The 22,185-nt window shown below is 45.7% G+C and overlaps 1 protein-coding gene across 1 annotated transcript in view; it reads left to right on the top strand.

The window, feature by feature from the left end:
• The first annotated feature begins 20,962 nt into the window (after window positions 1-20,962).
• The window catches only part of RBBP8NL (RBBP8 N-terminal like), a 48,946-nt gene continuing 47,723 nt past the window's right edge, over window positions 20,963-22,185 (top strand). Inside the window, exon 1 of the mRNA XM_066586198.1 lies at window positions 20,963-21,090. The gene's annotated coding sequence lies outside the window, so the exon portion shown is untranslated. The remainder of the gene's footprint in view (window positions 21,091-22,185) is intronic.

The raw sequence follows: 22,185 nt of genomic DNA, 5'->3' as shown, positions 1-22,185 counted from the left end.
ACACCAAGGGGAGTGAAAGCCAAGTTGCCTAGTGGTGGTTTTTCTGTGGTTTTGTCACCCGTTCGCACCATCCGTGGTTTCACATTTTCAGTTAATTTAAAATCGGTTCAAGAGAACATTGAGTTGGAAATCCTTCTCGGTCATACGGCTGGCCCATTCGAGGTCCCGCTTTTTGGAATTTGAGAGTGCTCCCCCTTAGCTTGGTCCAGAACAAAAACCTGGGGAAATTTTGGATGTTTCATCATCTGCCATTTCCACCAGGGATTCAGTCATTGATGGGATTTCAAAAGGAGATAAGGGAGTCATATATACTTCGTTGGCACAGTCCAGTTAATTCATCAGGCGGGTTGCGAATAGTTGAGTTCACTTTCCGACTACTTCTTGTACACCACAGTTGTGTACAATGTAAGGGTTGTGTTACGCTGACTAGTATCACCCTATAGGATATTCCATTTCTTGTTATGTTGAGCTCTGTAGCCTCTTTTCAGACCGGACAGTCTGTTACGAGACAGATTTATCATCAGTACTTCATTCCCTGGACGATTTACGATCATTGGTCGGTGTGATTCCGATGTTTGTGACTATCTTTTGGTTTTTTTAGGGGTTTGATGGCGCGTTTCAGCATTCCTATTGCAAAAGATAAGACGGAAGGGCCAGAGACTCAATTGTTTTTTTGGGGGGAGTGAAATCCATCCTGTTGCTATGGTAATCCGTCTGTCGGCAGAAAATTGTGGTTTCGTTGATCGATCAGTTTGCCTTAACCAAATAAGCCCTTGTTTGGTCCCTTGGTGTTCATGTGTTGCGTTATTCCTGTGAGGAGGGTCTTTTCCTGACGTTTAACGTAAGCAACAAAGGGAGCGCACAGAGGCGTAACTTGAAGCTTCTGGGCCCCAATGCAAAACCTGTAACAGGGCCCCCAACTATAATGCTTTATTCATAGTACTGGGCTCCCTATATGGACGAGAGAGGCCTTATGGGCCCCCTAAGGCTCCTGGGCCCGGGTGCAACCGCATCCCCTGCACCCTCTATAGTTACGCCCTTGGGAGTGCGTAAGACGCTTCATCCTATTACAATAATGCGATGTTTACAGGAAGACCGGTTGGTGTGGCAAGTTTTCTTGCCGACGTTTAGGGGGCGTTTGTTGAGCTCGGAGGACCGGATGTCCAATGCTGCACTTAACCTGCAAGCGGATGTGTCCTGAGCGGTAGGCTTGGATGCAGAGTTGGGGGAGTTTTGGTGCCAAGCTCGTTGGCATGATCAATGGGTGACATTGGGATTGACTAGAAATTTGACATTATTGGAATTGTTCCCGATTGTCGCTGTTGAATTGTGGGGTGAAAGATGAGAAATCGTCTGGTACAATGTTGGACGGATAACACGTCGGTGGTGCAGCGTTGAATAATTGGTCGTCCAGCCCTCTACCTGTTTTAGCGTTGTTACTCATTTGGTTCTTCGTTGTTTGATGATGAACTGGTGGCTTCAGGCACATCATATAGCGGGTGTTGAGAATAGTATTGCTGACACATTACCTTGTTTTCAGATGTCCCGTTTCTACCGTTTCTAGCATCTCCGCCCAATCGCCCAAGAGCATGGGGATCCAATTAATGGAAAGTACTCAAGACAACTTGTAGCTTTGCTGCAACACTTTGTTTCCGTTTTCACATGGCATAGTCATATGAAGGTGTGGACGGATCGGGTGGGGTTTACTGGTGTATTTCTGCCTGCATTTGGGGGCAACTTTGGATTTTTTAGCTACTTTACATAGACATCGGGTATCCTCTTTGGTAGCACAGACGTGATTGGCAGGAGTGGCCTTCATGTTAAAGTTACACGTATGTGCGGATGTGACTAAAGAATTTTTGGTTAGTCAGTAGAGATGAGCGAACGTACTCGTTTAGGGCGATTCTGTAGTTGAGCACTGCTTTTTTCGAGTAACTGACTACTTGGGCGAAAAGATTTGGGGGGCGCCGGGGGCGGGGGACTGCGTGGTGGAGCAGGGGGTAGCAGTGGGGAACAGGGGGGAGCTCTCTCCCCCCCCCCCCCCCCCACTCCCCTCTGCAACCCCCCGCTCACCCCCGGTGCCCCCCAAATCTTTTCGCCCCAGTATTCCGTTACTCGAAAAAAGTGGTGCTCGAGAGCAAAATCGCCCTAAACGAGTACGTTCGCTCATCTCTATTAGTCAGGTTTGCGGGGGCGCAGAGACATGAGACATCCAATTTATTCCTCCTTATTGGAACAATTCTGCAGATAGTTCCGCATGTTCCCATTGATCACAAGAGTACTTTGGTTCACACCGCCTTTACATTGCCGTTCTCTGCAGCCTGGCGTATCGGGGAAGTGGTGTCACAGTTAGTGGGGGCTCAGGAGCTCAAGACGTGCCTATTCTTAATGATCTCATCCAAGTGGGCATTCAGGGTTAAAAGCTGATTGTGACGGTCCAGGCGAATGATTATCAGTTTTCACACTGGGAGGATTCTTATGTGCAGTAGCTATGGGTAAAGTGTATACAGCTATTCGGGTGTCTGGGGTTCCTTCTTGGTGCCTAGGTCTGGCCTATCCCTGTTTTTATATCTTGTTCGTGACGCTCGGACCTGAATGCTACTGGGTTTGGAATACATTTGTTGTGAATCGGGTCTGCTACGGAAAAAAACTCCACCCGTAACATGCGGAGAATAAAACCTATTGATTTTAATGGGTTCAGTCTCACTTTTGTTTTTTGCTCCCGCGGCCACAAGAGCGTTGGACCTACTCGAATTTGTGTATTTCTGCACCAAAGAGCCCCATAGAGGTCTCAGGGAGGTTTGCAAACACGCACATTTGCACACTGCGCATATCGGGATCACGACACTGCTTTAGGCTAATTAGCCATTTACATCAGGGCGGTGGGATTCTTCCACCTGAGTGCGCAAATACGCTCAAAAAATTGCGCAGGAGCGAGCAAATTGCAACATACGCTCATCTGACAAAGGCTATGTTCAATGCAATAGGCCATTGAAAAGAATGAGCTAGCACACATACATGGGCGGATATTTGACGCACACGCCAATACGCAGTATATTTGCGGGCAAACAAACCCGCAGGAGCAGGCGAAATAATTTGCAGTGTATTTACATGACCGAAATACTCTTACACCCGCGTGGACGAGCCCTTGGGGCTTATTCACCCCCAAAACCAGGAGCGGCCTGCAAATACGGAAGAAGTACGAACCTTTCCATTATAGCTCCTCTCCGCTCGCTCCACTCCTGGTTGTGATTCGCCCGTGTGAAGGAGCCCTTATAGTTTTAGAACAGGCGGCAAGCCACAGGTTGCGGATTTGTAACGGCTCTTTCACACGAGCTTATGAATTGAGCGCTATCACGTGCTTTTGTGCGCTCGCATTTTACTATACTTTTTACACTGCTGGGCTTATTTATATCTGTGCAGGACACCACCCATCCCATTTTCTATTGTCAGCGACCGAAATGCGCGTGAAAAATGCTCATGTGACCGAATCCATTGAAATCAATTGGTTTTATCCAATGCGTGTTGCGCTCACACATTTTGCGCGAATGCATTCGTGCAAATAAGCCATAAGGGTTCCTTCCCACGAGCGTTTCAGGGCTTGCAAAATTTGCGCAGACAAAACGTAGACCATAGAACCCATTGATCTCAGCGGGCTCGCACACATCTCCGGTTTTTGCCAGCGCACGCTCTATTTTTCTGCACAGCAAAGGTCCCCATAGAAGTCTATGGGAGGTACGTTGCAAAGTTTTGCTAGAAAAAGAACACATAAGGACCCCATAAGGCTAAATAGCCATGTAAATCCGGGTGCGTTCATCTGCTGCGTGCAGATGGACACGTGTGCGCTAAACGTACATTACAATGCGCCAATCTACCTCGTTCATAGCGCAAAGGAGCCTAAGAGTGTTAGTTTCACGATACGATATTGTAGCCCCCCATGTGAATCCAGCCTTACTTGGTGGAGGTGGAATTTGGCCCTTTCAGGTGTGGCTGCTGTAGCCCCTATAGTTATGCCCCTCAAACTCCCACAATGCACTGCTCTCTCCTAGTGAAAGAATCTTTCAACTTCGCAGAATAAAAAATTACTTAAAATCTGAAAGTGAAGCAAAGTATTCCCGCTGAACACTTTACAGGAAGCGACCGCGACTACAAGTTGGAGACCCTCAGAATCGGATGAGCTTCCCCTTTAACTGTGTTATTCCGCCACCTAGTGGCCACAAATCCCCATATTTTTTAAGTCTGAGAGTTTCTCCCACCCTAATAACGTTTTGCGCCGTCCTAATAACACGTCCTCATTTCATCGCCTCGTTATTGAATAAAAGACGGAAGACGGGAGAGGAATCGCCCAAAGTGCGAGAACAGGATTGACGTCTCAGGGGTCAGGCCTAATTAACAGCTCCGGCCGCTGAGTATACAGAGGAAGATTAGTTGACAATTAGACATTTGCTTCAGATACGCAGTAATAAGTCATCCATTTATCTGATATGAGAAGTGCTTTGGTCGCTACAATGGCGTTGGACAATGATCCTCGCTGTTATCTGCCAATCGCATAACAAACATTTATGAACGGACATTTTCTGCGGCTTTTAAGAGGTGTATTTAGGCTTGTTCTGTTTGAAGTCTTATCTCAGGGAGTGTTTCTTGGCCTGATAAAGCCTCATTTAGGTGGATCTCAAAGGACAATGCGAAAAACACTCCAAAAACCGCAGATTGCGACTGAGTGGCCGGACACAGATGTGCAGAACAGGCAGGCGGAGCTGGGGAACATTCCCACACCTGCGAACAATGCAGGCCGCCCGGTCCAAAGGGCTCCACTGGCGTCACCTCCGAAAATAAGGACTGATTTCGAAACCTTATTGTTTTTCCTCAACTAAATCCACAGGAAAGAGGATGACTTTCTGATCGGTGGGGGTCTGACCGCTGGGACTCCACCAGTCCCAAGAATGGGGGTCCCAATGAATGAAGCAGTGGTTGCGCATGGGAGGGACGGACATTGTACAGTACAAGCGTCCCGCAATCTCCGGCGCTGTAATTGAAATGAATGGAACCCTTCTGGAGATCCAGGGGGTCTCAGCAGTCGGACCCCACCAATCAGAAAGTTATCCTCGATATTGTGGAAACAGGATGACTGTAATACTTCGTACAGCCCATTTAACCCCTTAATGATGCAGCCTTTTTTTTATGTTCCGTGTTTCCTCCTCACTTTCAAAAAAATCATGATTCTGTTACTTATCCATCACATAGATGTCCGAGGGCTTGTTAGAAGGGGTTGTCAGGGTGGAATGAAGCTGCCACTTTGGAGATCTGATTCCTCGTAGGGAGGCTCTAGTACCCTGTTGTACCGCCTCTAGCTTGGATACAAGATGTGATACAGGTGGGCATGGAGGCTCTAGTACCCTGCTGTACCGCCTCTAGCTTGGATACAAGACGTGATACGGGAGTCATGGAGGCTCTAGTGCCCTGTTGTACCACGTCTAGCTCGGATACAAGATGTGATACAGGTGGGCATGGAGGCTTCAGTACCCTGCTGTACCGCCTCTAGCTTGGAAACATGATGTGATATGGGCGAGCATGGAGGCTCTACTACCCTGTTGTACCACCTCTAGCTTGGATACAAGAGGTGATACAGGCAGGCATGGAGGCTCTAGTACCCTGTTGTACCACCTCTAGCTTAGATACATGGTGTGATATGGGTGGGCATGGAGGCTCTAGTACCCTGCTGTACCATCTCTAGCTTGGATACAAGATGCGATACGGGCGAGCATGGAGGCTCTAGTACCCTGTTGTACCGCCTCTAGCTTGGATACAAGGTGTGATATGGGTGGGCATGGAGGCTCTAGTACCCTGTTGTACCAGCTCTAGCTTGGATACAAGGTGTGATATGGGTGGGCATGGAGGCTCTAGTACCCTGTTGTACCGCCTCTAGGTTGGATACAAGATGTGATATGGGCAGGCATGGAGACATGCAGGTTCTGTATGGTATCTTGCAGCATATTGCTCCACATTTCCTGTCACTAAGCCTCTAGATCATGTAAACTCGGAAGCTGTAGAAATTGGTATCCAAGATGGTCCCACACATGTTCTATTGGCGATGAATCTGGTGAACCATGAAAGTATTGCAGTGTTGTGGTGGCTCCTGTGACCCCCTTGTGTGTGCGGAGGAGCATTATCCTGCTTTAATTGTACTGAAGAAAACCCTGTTTCTCCTCCGTAGGGTCCAGTTTCATAGTTCATGACATCACTGCAAAAAGAGGCAATGGTGGGGGTCAAACACTGTACATGTAATAAGATCAAATGTCTCTGGATGATAGATAACGAAACAGTTTGAGATGCTGGTGCTTATCGGACGATCAGACGCTCCTCTCTACTAGTGGTCTGTAGGGGGCGTCCTGAGCCTGGTTACCTTGTGTGTCCCCATCCACTAGTCCCAACACCTCCTAACAGTCTGGTCAGATGCTCCTCTCTACTGATGATCTGTAGCGGGTGTCCTGAGCCCGGTCACTTTGTGTGCCCTCACACATCCACTGGTCCCAACACCTCCTAACAGTCTGATCAGACGGTCCTCACTACTGGTGGTCTGTCGGGGGTCCTGAGCCTGGTCACCTTGTTTTCCCTCACACATCCACTGGTCCCAACACCTCCTAACAGTCTGGTCAGACGGTCCTCACTACTAGTGGTCTGTAGGGGGCGTCCTGAGCCTGGTCACCTTGTTTTCCCTCACACATCCACTGGTCCCAACACCTCCTAACAGTCTGGTCAGACGCTCCTCTCTACTGGTGGTCTGTAGGGGGCGCCCTGAGCCCGGTCACCTTGTGTGCCCTCATACATCCACTGGTCCCAACGCCCCCTAACAGTCTGGTCATAGGGTCCTCTCCACTGGTGGTCTGTAGGGGGCATCCTGAGCCCGGTCACCTTGTGTTCCCTCACACATCCACTGGTCCCAACATCTCCTAACAGTCTGGTCAGACGGTCCTCTCTACTGGTGGTCTGTAGGGGGCGTCCTGAGCCTGGTCACCTTGTGTGCCCTCATACATCCACTGGTCCTAACAACCCCTAACAGTCTGGCCAGGCGGTCCTCTCTACTGGTGGTCTGTAGGGGGCGTCCTGAGCCTGGTCACCTTGTGTGCCCTCACACATCCACTGGTCCCAATACCTCCCAACATTCTGGTCAGACGCTCCTCTCTACTGGTGGTCTGTCGGGGGTCCTGAGCCTGGTCACCTTGTATGCCCTCACACATCCACTGGTCCCAACACCCCCTAACAGTCTGGTCAGAACGCCCGGTGCAGGACAATTCGTCGATACGACCCTCCCGCTCCTCACACCCCAATAATGTGCCCCCTCTCAGATTCTGGTAACGGAGTGAAATCTCTTCTCTGCGTCGTAGAGGCGTCTAGTGGTCAACAAGCTCTACACAAGCGGAAGAAGAGATCACTACACACAAGGAGCCTCCGAGAGCCTCTTATAGGCCAAGGGGGGAACCAGTTTTAGGGCCTCCGGTGACAAGACCGTCCATCTAATCACCACAACTCCCATCATTTACAGACCTGCCTGAGATGGAGCTGCAGGACGAGTTTTACAGCAAAATGACAACTTCTTCTCGGGGCCGGATTTTCCAAGAACATAGTTGTGTGAGGGCTCGATTTATTTTGTGGGACGTCCCATAGTTTCTGTTGGTACCATTTTGGAGTAAATATGACTTTTTGATCGCTGTTTATGAAAACATTTTCTTGGAGACAAGATGACTAAAAAAAAGCACAATTCTGTCATTGTTTTGGGTTTTTTTTGACGACGTTCACCATGCAGGATTAATAATACTTCACTTTAATAGATCGGACTTTTATGGACGCAGCTATACCAAATATGCTTTTTTTAAAACTATAAATATGGGAAAAGGGTTTTTTTTTTACTTTTAATACCGTTTATTTTTTCTGATTAAATAAAATCTACTTCAATAAAACTCATTTTTACAATTTCTTTTTTAGTCCTCATAGGAAATTTTAACTTGAGATCATTTGATTGCTCATAGAATATAATGCAATACCATGGTATTGCATTATATTGTGTGCTGTTAGGCGGACTATAAAGCCACGTCCCAGGCATGCTATGGCAATCAACCATGGAGCTAATCTCATTGCGGTGGGCCATTCAGGACCCTGGGATACCAGAACTGACTGCGGAATTTCAAGGGTTAACAGCCACGATCAGCATTCACTCTGATTGCAGTTGTTGCGGACTGATCTCAGCTGTTAAAAACACTGGCAGCCACATTGCATAGAGCCGGTACGGCTTCATACAAGCCCCCAGGACTAACTGTACCTCCTGTAGCATCAATGGTTTAAAGGGGTTCTCCATTCGTAAACTATTGATGGCCTATCTTCAGGAATAATAGATCGTTGGGGGTCTGTAATCCGGGACCCCCAATGATCAACTGTTACATAGTAACATAGTGTGTCAGGCTGAAAAAAAGACATTGAGTGTCTCCATCCAGTTCAGCCTATCACCCCTAGTGATGATCCAGAGGAAGGCAAAAAACTCTCCATGAGGGAGAAGCCATTTTTCTGGATTTCAGGGGGAAAAAATTCTTCCCGACTCCAATCTGGCAATCATCTTAATCCTCGGATCACCGACCCTTCTGAGTAATCAGCGATATAACATATAATATTATTATACTCAAGAAGGCATCCAGTTAGTTAGTTATCTCTCTTGCACAATGAGGGTCCGTAGCGCCGATCTAGAATGACCACGACCCACAGCATTGTTCCATTCGGTGTTGATGTCAAAGGAGGTACCGTTGCCTATCTGTTGCACCCACGAGTACCGCGGACGACCAGGGGGCCTCCGCCATCTGGCAGGGGGTCATCCAGCCATCCAGGCCCTTCTTAAACTCTATTAGCGAGTTACCTGTGCTGCTGTGCTCATGCAAGCACTGAAATAAATGGGTTAATTGGCTTTTGCCTCATTGGGGTTTTTTTTGCTTTCCTCTGGATCAACAAAGACGGCGGGGGAGGTGGAAACAGGTTGATATAGATGGACACTGTCTCCCTTCGGCCTAACATCCTATGTTATTATGAAATGAATGGGAAATTTGGCTGCAGTACTGAGCCTGGCCACTGCAGTGGGAACGGAGCTGTCTGCTTCTCGCAAAAATCAGCTCAGTGCATGAGCAGGCAGCCCCGATAACAGCTGATCGGTGGACACAGCCTGTTGTGGACCTTAGAGCATGATAATTTCGGGAAGATTTTCATCTCCACTTTTCAAAAGCCAGACCTTTTTTATTTTTCCATTGCCCCGGCCGTATGATGGCTTGTTTTTATTGGTACCATTTTGGGGTACATATGTTTTTTTTAATCACTAAAGGCTTTCGGTACACATATGCAAGTTTGGACCATGAAAAGTGCGCCCTTTCTAATGCGTGTGTGTGTGCGGTATTGATGCATATTTGGTTCTTACCGTACGTGCGGTTTTTGCGTCTGTGTTGCGTCCATGTTCACTGCATTTCTTACGTGTGGAAAAAAAGCAAGAAAACAGGTTGCGCCAAAAAAATGCAGTGAATACGGATGCTAATGCATGTACACTGCATCTGTTTGAGCAGCCATAGAGCATTATGGGCCATTTTGGTTCATGAACAGAATAGGACTGGCTGTAATGGTTGTTTTTATGTGCAATATTGGGCGGCAAGAAAAAAGCGCATGTCTGAATACATCAGTTTAATTCAGCGGGTTCGTGGGCGCTCAATAGTCAGTCAGCAAAAATACACACGGAATGCGGACAGAAAGCGAGGCCCTGATCGCTGCAGCTACTAGCCACTCAATCATATGATCGCTCTACCCAGAAGTCAGTGGGTGAGCTGTGTGGGCGCAGAGGGAGGAGCGGCACAAGTACGTATAACTGTGTTGGGGGCATTTCACCAGTAGCTTAAAAAATTTCCTTCCCTCCACTGGTCCCAGGACCTGGCCGGGGGTTTAATAGCCAGTCTGCCCCTGCAAAGAGAACTCCGAAATAACTATATATAAGGGCACTGCTACTGAGTGGAGGGGGTGGGGCCTATGAGAGGATTATTACTAAATTGGGCATATGTGGGGCATTATTACTGAGTGCGGGCACAAGACATACATAGTAACATAGTATGTAAGTTTAAAAACAGACATATGTCCATCCAGTTCAGCCATTTTTCCCCCTCCCCCCCCCCCCCCCCCCAATGGTGATCCGGAGGGAGGGGGAAAAAATGTGCGGTAAAAGCCAATTTTCCCCATTTATACCCCCTTGGTACAGTCCTGGGTATAAATAGATGGGAGATCTCTGTATCGTTCCCTGACATAGCTATACATAGTTCTTAAAGCGCCCCTCAGCTGTCTTTTTCTAAACTAAATAACCCCAATTTTGATAGCCTCTCTGGGTATTGTAGTCCGCCCCATTCGGTTTACTACTTTAGTTGCCTGCGTTTGTACCCGCTACAGCTCTGATATGTTCTTTATGTCCCAAACTGTTAAGCATATGCAGCATAAACGATTAATGATGAGCTGATTGCTCAGTGTAAATAGCAGCTGTTCAATACTGAACAGCCGCTGAGTTAAGTGAATGGAGAGGGACAGGGGAGAGCGAGGAGTGAGATCCCTTCCAGCCGCCCCGCTGCGATACAATGATACTAGCTTCTGTGCAGCAGCAACAGAGTGAGTACATGCAGGGACGTGTGCCCAACATTCGTCCCGTCTAATTGGGCCTTTAGTGTGTAATGGTGACATGTATTTCCCTGTCTATGTGCAGAACCTTACATTTATCATTTGCCACTTTTCTTCAGCAACTTATCAAGATCCTCTTTCTATCACTGACCAGTTACCCACTTACACACACTGTCACCCACACCAAGCATTCTCATGTTATCTACCAACCTTTTATGTGTCACAGTATCAAAAGCTTTGGAAAAGTCCAGATACACAAGATCCTATGACTCCCCAGTCTAGTCTAGAACTTACCTCCTGATATAGAGCCGTACAGCTATTTTCCTTGAGGTCCTCCAGAATAGCGGCTCTTAGAAACCCTTCAAACATTTTACCCACAATAGAAGTCAGACTTACCGGCCTGTAGTTTCCAGATTCACATTTTGACCCCAGTCACTATAGAGTCCTTAAATGTAAGAAACAAGAGTTTGTGTATTACATTACTTGTTTCTCTTGAAACCTGCGGGTGTATGCTGTCCGGACCCGGCAATTTGTCTATTCTAATCTTTTTTAAAACAGCTCTGCACTTCTTCCTGGGTTAGACTGATGACATTAGTGGAGTTTACTTTATCACTCCGCATCTATTCTGATACTTTATTTTCCTCTGTGAATACAGCTATTTAATAGATTTGTTTTCTCCTCATCACCCTCTACAATTCCTCCTACATTATGTATTAAAGGGCCAACGCTTTCAGTATTAATCTTTTTACTATTTATATAGTTGAAGAACAGTTTAGGGTTAGTTTTACTCTCTTTGACAATAAGTCTCTCTGTCTCCATCTTTGCTGCTTTTATCAGATTTTTACATCATTTATTTTTCTCTTTTATAGGTTTTTAGTGCTGCTTCACTGCCCTCTTGTTTTAGTACGTTAAACGCTTTATTTTTCTTGTTTATTGCCCCCTTTACATCTTTATTGAGCCACGTTGGTTTTCTCCTATTCCTAACCCTTCTATTCCTGTAAGGTATGACTGTTCACAGTAAGTAATTAGGATGATTTTGAACATTTCCCATTTATTGCTTGCATCCGTATTTTTGAGGACATTGTCCAGGGGCGTAACTATAGAGGATTAAGGGGATGCGGCTGCACCCGGGCCCAGGAGCCTTAGGGGGCCCATAAGGCCTCTCTTCTCCATATAGGGAGCCCAGTACTATGAATAAAGCATTATAGTTGGGGGCCCTGTTACAGGTTTTGCTTCGGGGCCCGGGAGCTTCAAGTTACGCCTCTGACATTGTCCCAGTCTCTAAGGTTTAGGGCATCTCTTACGTGGTCAGACTTGGCCTTCCTAAAGTTTAGTATTTTCTTAGCTCCCCTATACAACTCTCTCTTGAAAGACCAGTTTTATATTGTGGTCACTATTTCCCAGGTGCCCCCAACCTGCAATCCGGTAATTCTGTCAGGTCTGTTAGTTAATATTAAACCTAAAATGGCTTTCCCTTTAGTCGTACAAGTTGGGTAAAGTAATTATTTTTAGTGATTGACAGGAAGTTGTTACCTTTATGGGATCTGCAGGTTTCGGCTTCCCAGTTTATATCCGAATAGTTGAAGTCCCCCATAATAATTACCTCCTTGTGATTCGCCAGTAATGTATTTTCAGTGGCTTCTGTTACATTTGGTGGTCTATAGAAAACCCTTGTGAGGATTGTATTGTTGTGTTTTCCCTCCATGTATCTCTACCCATGAGACTCCACATATTCATCTCCATCCCATATATCTTCACATAATGTGGGCTTTAACCCAGCAGCGTTGATGGCAACAGCTGCCCGCCAGTCCCAAGCCCGGATACATAGGGAGGGGTGGGGAAAGAAATGGCAAACTACTCCACTACCACTGCCGAAATACTTTATGGATCCAAACCAAATGCTTTCTAATATGGAGCTGACAGGCAGGAGGAACCGATCAAGCCACCAGGAAAGAACCAGGATGAAACTCGAATAACTTGGGTATTAATGACGCAGGCAGGACAAAACCACCAGGACACCGGTCTGCTGATCTCAAAGATTCACAACGTCGGCACGTGGAACGTCCGTGGCATGAACAGGGGCAAATTAGAAATCATAGAAAATGAAATGCAACGGCTCAGCATGGACCGGTTGGGTCCATTACACCGCCTACGACGCCATCGGACGTAATGGAGTGGCATTCATCGCAAACAAGGCAGTCGCGAAAGTTGTCCATTGTTTCAGTGCTATAAGGGATAGGATCATATCCATACGCATCAATGGGAATCCTCGCTCGATCACAATTCTGTAAGTTTATGCGCCCACAACCGATGTAATGGAGGAGGATATTGAAAAATTCTACGCCGATCTCCAGCAAGTAATACAATATAATGTATACAGTTTTATTGAGCTACAAATATGACTGGACAAAAAGATTAATCATTATATAAGAATGTAATATCATATAACTACCACTAGGGGGCGGTGGTGTACCAGACTGTCATGGTTCTCCCATTTGAGACCATTTATAGAACTGGCGCTGCGAATGCACTCTTTGTACAACCAATCCCTCCCCTAGAAGTTGTCGGATGAATGAAACCTCCTCTGTGAGATTGTAACATTGTTATCAGTGATTACAGTATCAGAGCAAAAGAGTAATTTATTATGGAGAACCGACCCCTTGTAGGGAGGCTCTAGTACCCTGTTGTACCGCCTCTAGCTTAGATACAAAATGTGATACGGGGGGCATGGAGGCTCTAGTACCCTGTGCTACCGCCTCTATCTTGGATACAAGATGTCATACGGGCAGGCATGGAGGCTCTAGTATCCCGTTGTACCGCCTCTAGCTTGGATACAAAATGTGATACAGGTGGGCATGGAGGCTCTAGTATCCCGTTGTACCGCCTCTGGCTTGGATACAAGATGTCATACGGGGGGCATGGAGGCTCTAGAACCCTGTTGTACCTCCTCTGGCTTGGATACAAGATATCATACGGAGGGCATGGAGGCTCTAGAACCCTGTTGTACCGCCTCTAGCTTGGATACAAGATGTGATATAGCGGGCATGGAGGCTCTAGAACCCTGTTGTACCGCCTCTAGCTTGGATACAAAATGTGATACAGGTGGGCTTGGAGGCTTTATTACCCTGTTGTACCACCTCTAGTTTGGATATGAGATGAAAATGGAGAATTGGTTAAAAATTATGTTGATCAGGCCAAACCTTTAAAAGAGAGAGAGAGATGACGAGGGAACGCATAGCCAACTTCTATGAATTCAAGTCTCACGGTGCAGATGATTGACATCCTAGGCTACTAAATGAAGCAGTGGAGGTAATTGCTGAACCACTCGCCATAATCTGTAATAATTCCTGGAGAACAGGAGAAGTCCCAGGAGATTGGAAAAAGGCAAATGTTGTCCCTATCTTCAAAAAGGGGAAGAAAGTGGATCCAGGAAACTACAGGCCTGTGAGCCTGACTTCTATTTCGGGAAAGATCTTTGAACAAATTATTAAACAGCATGTATGCAAGTACTTGGATGAAAATGGAGTAATTAACCAGATCCAGCATGGGTTTGTAACAAACAAGTCATGCCAGACGAATCTAATTTCCTTCTATGACAGAATCACCGATTGGGTTGATCAGGAAATGCGGTGGATATAGTTTTTCACAACTGCTTGAGTGATCGTACTCAAAGAGTGGTCATAAATGGCTGCACATCCAAGTGGAAGAATGTATCAAGTGGGGACCACAAGGCTCTGTCCTAGGCCCAGTGTTGTTCCACATTTTTATAAGCGATCTAAGGGCTTAGTCACACGGCATTTTTGCGTGCAATTTTTTTATTTTTTTTTGTGCGCAAAACTGATGCGCACAAAAAATCACTTGACCGAAGCCAGTGTCACGGCTGAAAAAAAGCTGCTAGCAGCATTTATAAGCCCAAAGGCCTCAAGCACAGGGGCGCTGCCCGCTATCCTCTGCCACAGCTGTGCTACAGCTGTGGCAGAGGAGAACGATGTTCGCCCATTGAATTCAATGGACCCGGCACCATTGAAAGCAATGGGCTTCCGGCAAGCGCTATATTAATTTTCGGCAAGATATAACAAAAAAGTATAAGGACAGCGCTCGCAGAGAGAATTCAGTAAATGTGGCCTCTTTGGCTAGATAAGTAAGATGTAGACTTACCCGGTGTTTAGTAGGACCCTGAATAGGGACCCACTAACACCCCATATCCACGTAAGCTTTGAATAAATAATTAATCCTCCTCCAGAGTTCCTTTTTATCCTGTCAGGCTAGAGACAAGGAGAGCCAGAAGATTCTATCACCGTATCCTTCTGGGGATCCGTGTGCAAACAGTCAAAGTATATAAGAAAAAAAGGACCTGCGCTCCTTAAGGAAAGTAAATCCTCTGGTGCCAATAGTAGATACAACCTCCGTTTATTTCGTACGACGCGTTTCGTCCTTAGGACTTTATCAAGTACATACACATTAAAATACAACAACACTTTATATAGTAAATGCATTTACCTCTCCTGATGGGGATCCATGCGTGCCTAAGCGTAACATCTGACGCGGGACGCAGAGCGGACGTCAGTGGGCGCCGGAGACACGGAGGCAGCCATGGATCCCCATCAGGAGAGGTAAATGCATTTCCTATATAAAGTGTTGTATTTTAATGTGTATGTACTTGATAAAGTCCTAAGGACGAAACGCGTCGTACAAAATAAATGGAGGTTGTATCTACTATTGGCACCAGAGGATTTACTTTCCTTAAGGAGCGCAGGTCCTTTTTTTTTTATATACTTTGATATTAATTTTCGGGGAAGGGCTTCAACTGTAAGCACATAAAAAGCACATACAGAATGGGAGGAATTGGGCACATGTGAAAAAGACTTGCGTGTACTAATAGATCATAGACTGAACACGAGTCAATAGTGTGATGCAGCAACAAAAAAGGCAAACACAATTCTGGGATGTATTAAGAGAAGCATAGAGTCTAGATCATGTGAGGTCATTATCCCCCTCTACTCATCCTTAGTCAGACCTCATCTGGAATACTGGGTCCAGTTCTGGGCACCCCACTATATAACAGACATAGACAAACTGGAGCAAGTTCAGAGAAGAGTTACCAAGATGGTGAGCGGTCTGCAAATCATGTCCTACGAGGAACGGTTAAAGGATCTGGGAATGTTTAGCTTGCAAAAAGCTGAGAGGAGACTTAATAGCGGTCTATCACAAACTTGGACCAATATCGCACTTGCAAACTCGCAATTTTTTTTCAAGTAAAATGTCGCTTTGCCCCCCAGGCCCTGGAGCCTTCGATGGCCTATAAGGTCTCACTACCCCATGAATGAAGCATTGTAGTTGGAGGGTGCTGTTACAAATTTAGCATTGGGATCCAGCAGCTAAAAGGCACACCCCTAGGGGGCATTAGTCAGATCAGGTGCAAATTCTGCTGTCTCTGCTCAGTTTTACATTGGCTATTACTGTAGTTACGCTCTCTTTACACATGGAGTTATAAATGAAATGGAATGTCAGTACCAGTTATGAACACTAGGAGGCAATACAAAGTAAACTATAAAGTCAAGAAATCCCTTTTAAAGGGACGTGATGCATTTTTAAAAAAATGTATCCAAAACTGGTAAGATGATAAAAGCAGCGGTATTTACATGTTCTGTCCCCGGCGATCCAGCGCTGCAGCCCAGCGGTTCCCCGCTCTTTGTTTTGGATTGGCTGCCAGCAGTGAGGCGGCGTTTTTCTAACATCATCACTCAGATGCTGGAAGCCATAATTCAAGGAGAATGTCACATGACCGCTGTGGCCTCTGATTGGTTGCAGCAGTCAAGTGATAGCCGTTCCAAAACAATGAGCGTGAGGACCGCGGTGCTGCAGCGCAGAATTACCAGGGGACGGAACGGATAAATACCGCTGCGTTTATTAACAGATTTGGATACATTTTTGAACAATGTGTCTGTTACATTGAGGTCCAGGAGCTTTAACGCAACCTTCTGGCCCCAGGACAAGTGGGAGGGGTTATATTACCTGGTGCCCTCCTTGATTTCTGTACAGCTGCGGATTGGCTTATTGTTTGGGTCTCACTTTAGTGATCCAAGAGAGCTGCACCACTTCTTATACTCCCCCATGTACACTGTGCATCAGTAATGAGATGCTGCTTGCTGATTGGCTTACATGAGTAGCACTGGCCAATCAGATCAACGTGTAACATCTTAGACTACCGATACACATCTTGGGGCCCCAGAAGTTGGCGGATTAGTGGCTATACGGCAATAAAGGAGGGCATTGGGTAATATAAGCCCCTCCCAAAAGCATTTTTGTTTTGGGACTGGAGGGTCACTTTTAAAGGGCTTCTACCAAAATCTAACTTTAACCCCTATCCACATGATTGGGGATATTTTTATAATTGACTAGCTGATATACCCGGCTTCACCCGAGTTAATTTGGTACTGGTGTTTATCTGGTGTTCACACGGAAAAGCTTATGAAGTCGTGGTTACTTTAGAGATACTGAGGAAAAAGATATGTTCACCATTTTGCATAGTTCTCTGCGTTACCCAGAAAACACCACGTGGAGGTAACCATGCGACGCTTCCTTTATATAAAATGACATCAGGAAGTGAGAGAATTAGATTACATACGTAAAATTTGGACACTAATTCTTTTGCGCTTAGAATTGAATAATTGAGTTAGGACCCATTAACTTTTCATATTTATGACACAATCATTGCTTGTGCCAAATTTCATGTTTCTATGACATTGGGAAGTGAGAGATTTAGATTATGTACGTAAAATTTGGACGCTAATTCTTTTGCGCATAGAATTGAATAATCGAGTTGGGACTTATAAACTTTTCCTATTTATGACATAATCAATGCTCGTGCCAAATTTCACGTTTCTATGACACCGGAAAGTGAGAAAATTACATTCCGCACGTAAAATTTGGACGCTAATTCTTTTGTGCCTAGAATTAAATAACGGAGTTGGGACCTATGAACTTTTCCTATTTCTGACATAATCAATGCTCGTGCCAAATTTCACGTTTCTATGACACCGGAAAGTGAGAAAATTAGATTCCGTACGTAAAATTTGGACGCTAATTCTTTTGCGCATAGAATTGAATAATGGAGTTGGGACCCATTAGCTTTTCCTATTTATGACATAATCAATGCTCGTGCCAAATTTCACGTTTCTATGACACCGGAAAGTGAGAAAATTACATTCCGCACGTAAAATTTCGACGCCAATTCTTTTGCGCATAGAATTGAATAATCGAGTTGGGACCCAATTACTTTTCCTATTTTGGAGATAATCTATGCTTGCGCCAAAATTCATGTTTCTACGACATCGGGAAGTTGGAGAACTTTTGGCGAGTCAGTCAGTCAGTCAGTGAGTCAGTCAGTGAGTCAGTCAGTCAGTCAGTGAGGGCTTTCAGCTTTATATATATAGATGAGCGTCCCCATGATCCTGAGAACAGGGGTCTCAAGGGTCCCTGCATGCAGGGAGCAGCGGAGGAGGAGTATGCGCACTACCTCTCCATTCACTACAATAACCGCTCCAGAGATTGCTGAGCGCTCGTACTTGGCAATTTCCAATGCTTTCATTGAAAGGAATGGAGTGGTGGCACACAGAATCCCCCTCCAATCCCCTAATGCTGGGACTGTCTAGACCTCTGTTCTTAGGATCACAGGGACCCCCACCGACCATAATGTCCCGCCCAATCTTGTGGATAGGGGGATAACGATAGATTTTGGTACTACCACCTTTCGGGTTCATCCCCTATATAATTCCGTCTTGTGCTGTCGATCTGCTCCACCTGCGGCCCCGGCATGCGGTTGGTGCAGTTTATAAGCTCTTATGTTCTGACGGACCGGTTTTTGTGAGCAGGGTGTGAATATTTAATTGCGCATCACCCTACATGCTCAGCGGTATTGCACACATTCGTGATGCGGATCTGAGACGCATCAGAGGCACCAGTGCAGGGGGTGCAGAACAAGCAGCGGCTCGGGGTAGGACGTGCCTTCACTCAGCTCTGGGACTCACCTCCTTACAGCCAATGTGTCAATGCAGAATGAACTATTATGTAAAGGGGCTTTCTGCCTTTTTGTTCAAATCATGAACTATTCTATCAGAAGTTGATGGATGGGGGTCCGCCGCTCGGGATGTCCATCTATCAGCTGTAAGGCCCACTGGCCAGTGCAGCGGGCTGGATATTGTCATCAGCGGTCTGCATAGGATGTCACATCCAGTCCTGACCAGGAGAGGAGCAGGAAGTGGAGTAGCAGCGCGGCGCTCCCATTGGTTTTAATGGGAGTGAGGCCAGCAATCTCACTTCCTGTGATGAAAGTGTCCAGCTCACTGTCCAATGCAGCTGATTTACGGGGGTCCCAAGTGGCGGACCCCATCCATCAACTAATGATGACCCATGCCGAAGATAGTTCATCAGTTGAAAAAAAGGCAGAAAACCCCTTCACATAAGAGGGCGTACATATATACCCTCCACTGATGGAGATGTATGAAGCAGGCCTGGGGGTCAAGCACAATCCATACACGGCGAGCGTCAGATTTCTTTAACAGGTAGCACCCGGCCGCAATTGCCACGATCAGAGATAACTCTGATCTCAGGCATTAACCATTTGCATGCCACTGCCAATTCTGATTGCGGCATTTTAATGGCCTGAAAGAAGGGGCGTTTTTCCCCTGTCACTCAAACATTTCCTCCCACAGTGAGATCGCAGGCTGCCGTGGATGTCATGGCACTCTGGAGCCTTGTGAAGGTCCCCAGGACTGTCAGGCATTTCCACCTATTAAGCCGTGCCCCTGGCAGGGCTTAATAGAATGCCTGCAAAGGTACAATATATGGAAGTATTGCAATATATTATACAGGGTGGGCGGCAGAAAAGTAACCCGGCACCACACTCTTATGAAAGCTGTCTAAAAGAAAATCTGTCCTTGTTGCAAATAGCAACCAATCACAGCGCAGCTTTCATTTTACCTTAGCAGTATAGGAAATGAAAGTTGTGCTGTGATTGGTTACTATGGGCAGCAAAGACAGAGTTTCTTTTAGACAGCTTTCATAACAGTGTGCTGCTGAGTTACTTTTCCATGGCCCACCCTGTATAAGTGAATAAACAATCGCAAGTTCAAATCCCCCATGGGGACTAAAAAATAAGTGAAGTAATTTTGCTTTAATTATTGAAAAATATTTAAAATTAAAACAAAACCTTTTTCTCCACTTTAAAAAAAAAATACAAAAATTAATTAGTATTGCCGCATCCGTAAACGTCCGACATATTAATGCCTTCTTTATCCTGCATGATGAACGCTGTCAGAAAAAAATACACAGTGCCAGAATTGTCTTCCCGGTTCGAGTCAAGATACTCGCCGTCAGCCTGACACACTCATCTATGTTATGGACACATAAAGGCAGCTGTAATACGCTTCTGAATGGGAGATGAACAATTATTTGCCCCCCATATGTGTAAAACCCAGCATGAGCACTGAGCTTCATGATTAGCACTTATTTAGGGGTGCTTACCAGAATACTCCACAAGACGCTGCTAGATATCCCACTGTCTGTAAATATCCACCCCAAAATCCACTTGTATAGGCAGCTCCATTTTTAATGTAGTGACCAGGCTGGGCATTGCAGGCAAAGTTCCCATTTATTACAATGGGAACTTGGCCTGCAGTACCAAGCCTGGCCACTGCAATAAGAACAGAGCTGTCTGCTTCCTGTAGAAAACAGTTCAATATACGTGTGCACTGGCCCAGCAAACAACTGAGCAAGGAGCACGGGCAACCGACCCCAACCAATCAACTACTGATGAATTATCCGGAGGATAGGCCATGAATAATTTACAACTGGAAAGCCACTTTAATTCTGGCTGGATCACGCATGCTGTTTTTAAAGCCAAGTAAAGGCAATGATGTGGAAAAGAGAAGAATCCGGCTTCCTTTTATCCTTTCGGCCGGATCCGCTCCCAGCTTTGGCACAAAAAATTTGCATTAAAAACCGCCTGTCCGCTTCCAGCCTGCCGCACAGATTGCATTACGTCTCGCAGTCGCCGCGCTTCCATGAAGTCTCCTCCTCTGGATTTCCGCACTACAATCGTATCTCTATTTCATCCGGCACCATACGAGTTCTGCAGCTTTGTTGGGAAACAGCAGGACCGGTCTGACCACTCTGACTATGGTTTGCCTCGTTCCTGCTGCAGGGATGAAGGAACTGAAACCTGTTCAACAGGTTTGTCAAAAAGAAAGAAAAAAAAAGGAAAAAGACAAATTTATTTTATTTGCGTGTTTGGTGTCTGTGCGGTCGGACCGACGGCTCATATCAGCCTGTGGAGGCTACTCCAATTTCCTAAATTTGAAGGTAGACGCCAAGGCCTGGAGGACTGGAGCGGTGCCGGAGGAGAGATATGTAAGTGACGTGTGCTGTGCATGTACAGTTAGAGTCTGCAGCTACATTGTGACACTGAAGGTGAATAGAATGCAAGAGGCAGGGATGGCAGGACTGCAAGGTGTGGGCTGGAGAGTAGCACACCTGGTCAGGTCACAGAGCAGGATGTAATGGTCATGGATGGAGAACCTGAGGACTGGGGTAGGTGGGGCGAGCGTCGAAGAATGCGTGAAATGGTGCCCAATATATGCCGCCGGTGACTGCGGGTGCCCCTATGCTATATGTATTGTCACAGATATGCTGGGTTTCGTGTCCCAGGAATAAAAAAGCAAAATACTGTAAGGGTGCGTCCACATGTTACATAAACACTGCGGATTTCAAGAAATCTCATCCACTCCCTGCAGAAAAAATCCAGAATGTAAATTAACCTGCAGTGTGGATATTAAATCTACAGCTCACCCAGTTGTACTGCAGATTGTACCTGTGGATGTCACCTCTTCGAATGCGGGAGTGAAATTTACATCGAATCTGCACAAATATCCACAGCTGTGGAAATCCGCAATGACTGGCATGAAATTGGGTGGAAAAATGAACAATAAATAAATGATAGATAGATAGATAGATATGAGATAGATAGATATGAGATAGATAGATATGAGATAGATAGATAGATAGATAGATAGATAGATAGATAGATAGATAGATAGATAGATAGATATGAGATAGATAGATATGAGAGAGTAAGATATGAGATAGATATTAGATAGTTAGATAGATCGATAGATAGGAGATAGATGGATGGATGGATAAATAGATAGGAGATAGATATTAGATAGATGATAGATATGGGATAGATAGATAGATGATAGATATGGGATAGATAGATAGATAGATTATAGATATGAGATAGATGATATATAGATAGGAGATAGATATTAAATAGATAGATAATAGATAGATATGAGCGATAGATAGATAGATAGATAGATATGAGAGATAGATAGATATTAGATAGATGGATAGATATGCGATAGATAGATGGAGAGATAGATAGATGGATGCATAAATAAAGATAGATAGATATTAGATAGATAGATGATAGATATGGGATAGATA

Source organism: Eleutherodactylus coqui, chromosome 13 (assembly GCF_035609145.1).
Source record: "Eleutherodactylus coqui strain aEleCoq1 chromosome 13, aEleCoq1.hap1, whole genome shotgun sequence".
Lineage (NCBI taxonomy): Eukaryota > Metazoa > Chordata > Amphibia > Anura > Eleutherodactylidae > Eleutherodactylus > Eleutherodactylus coqui.
Note: the sequence above shows the minus strand (reverse complement) of the source record. Positions and strands in the feature narration are given on the sequence as shown.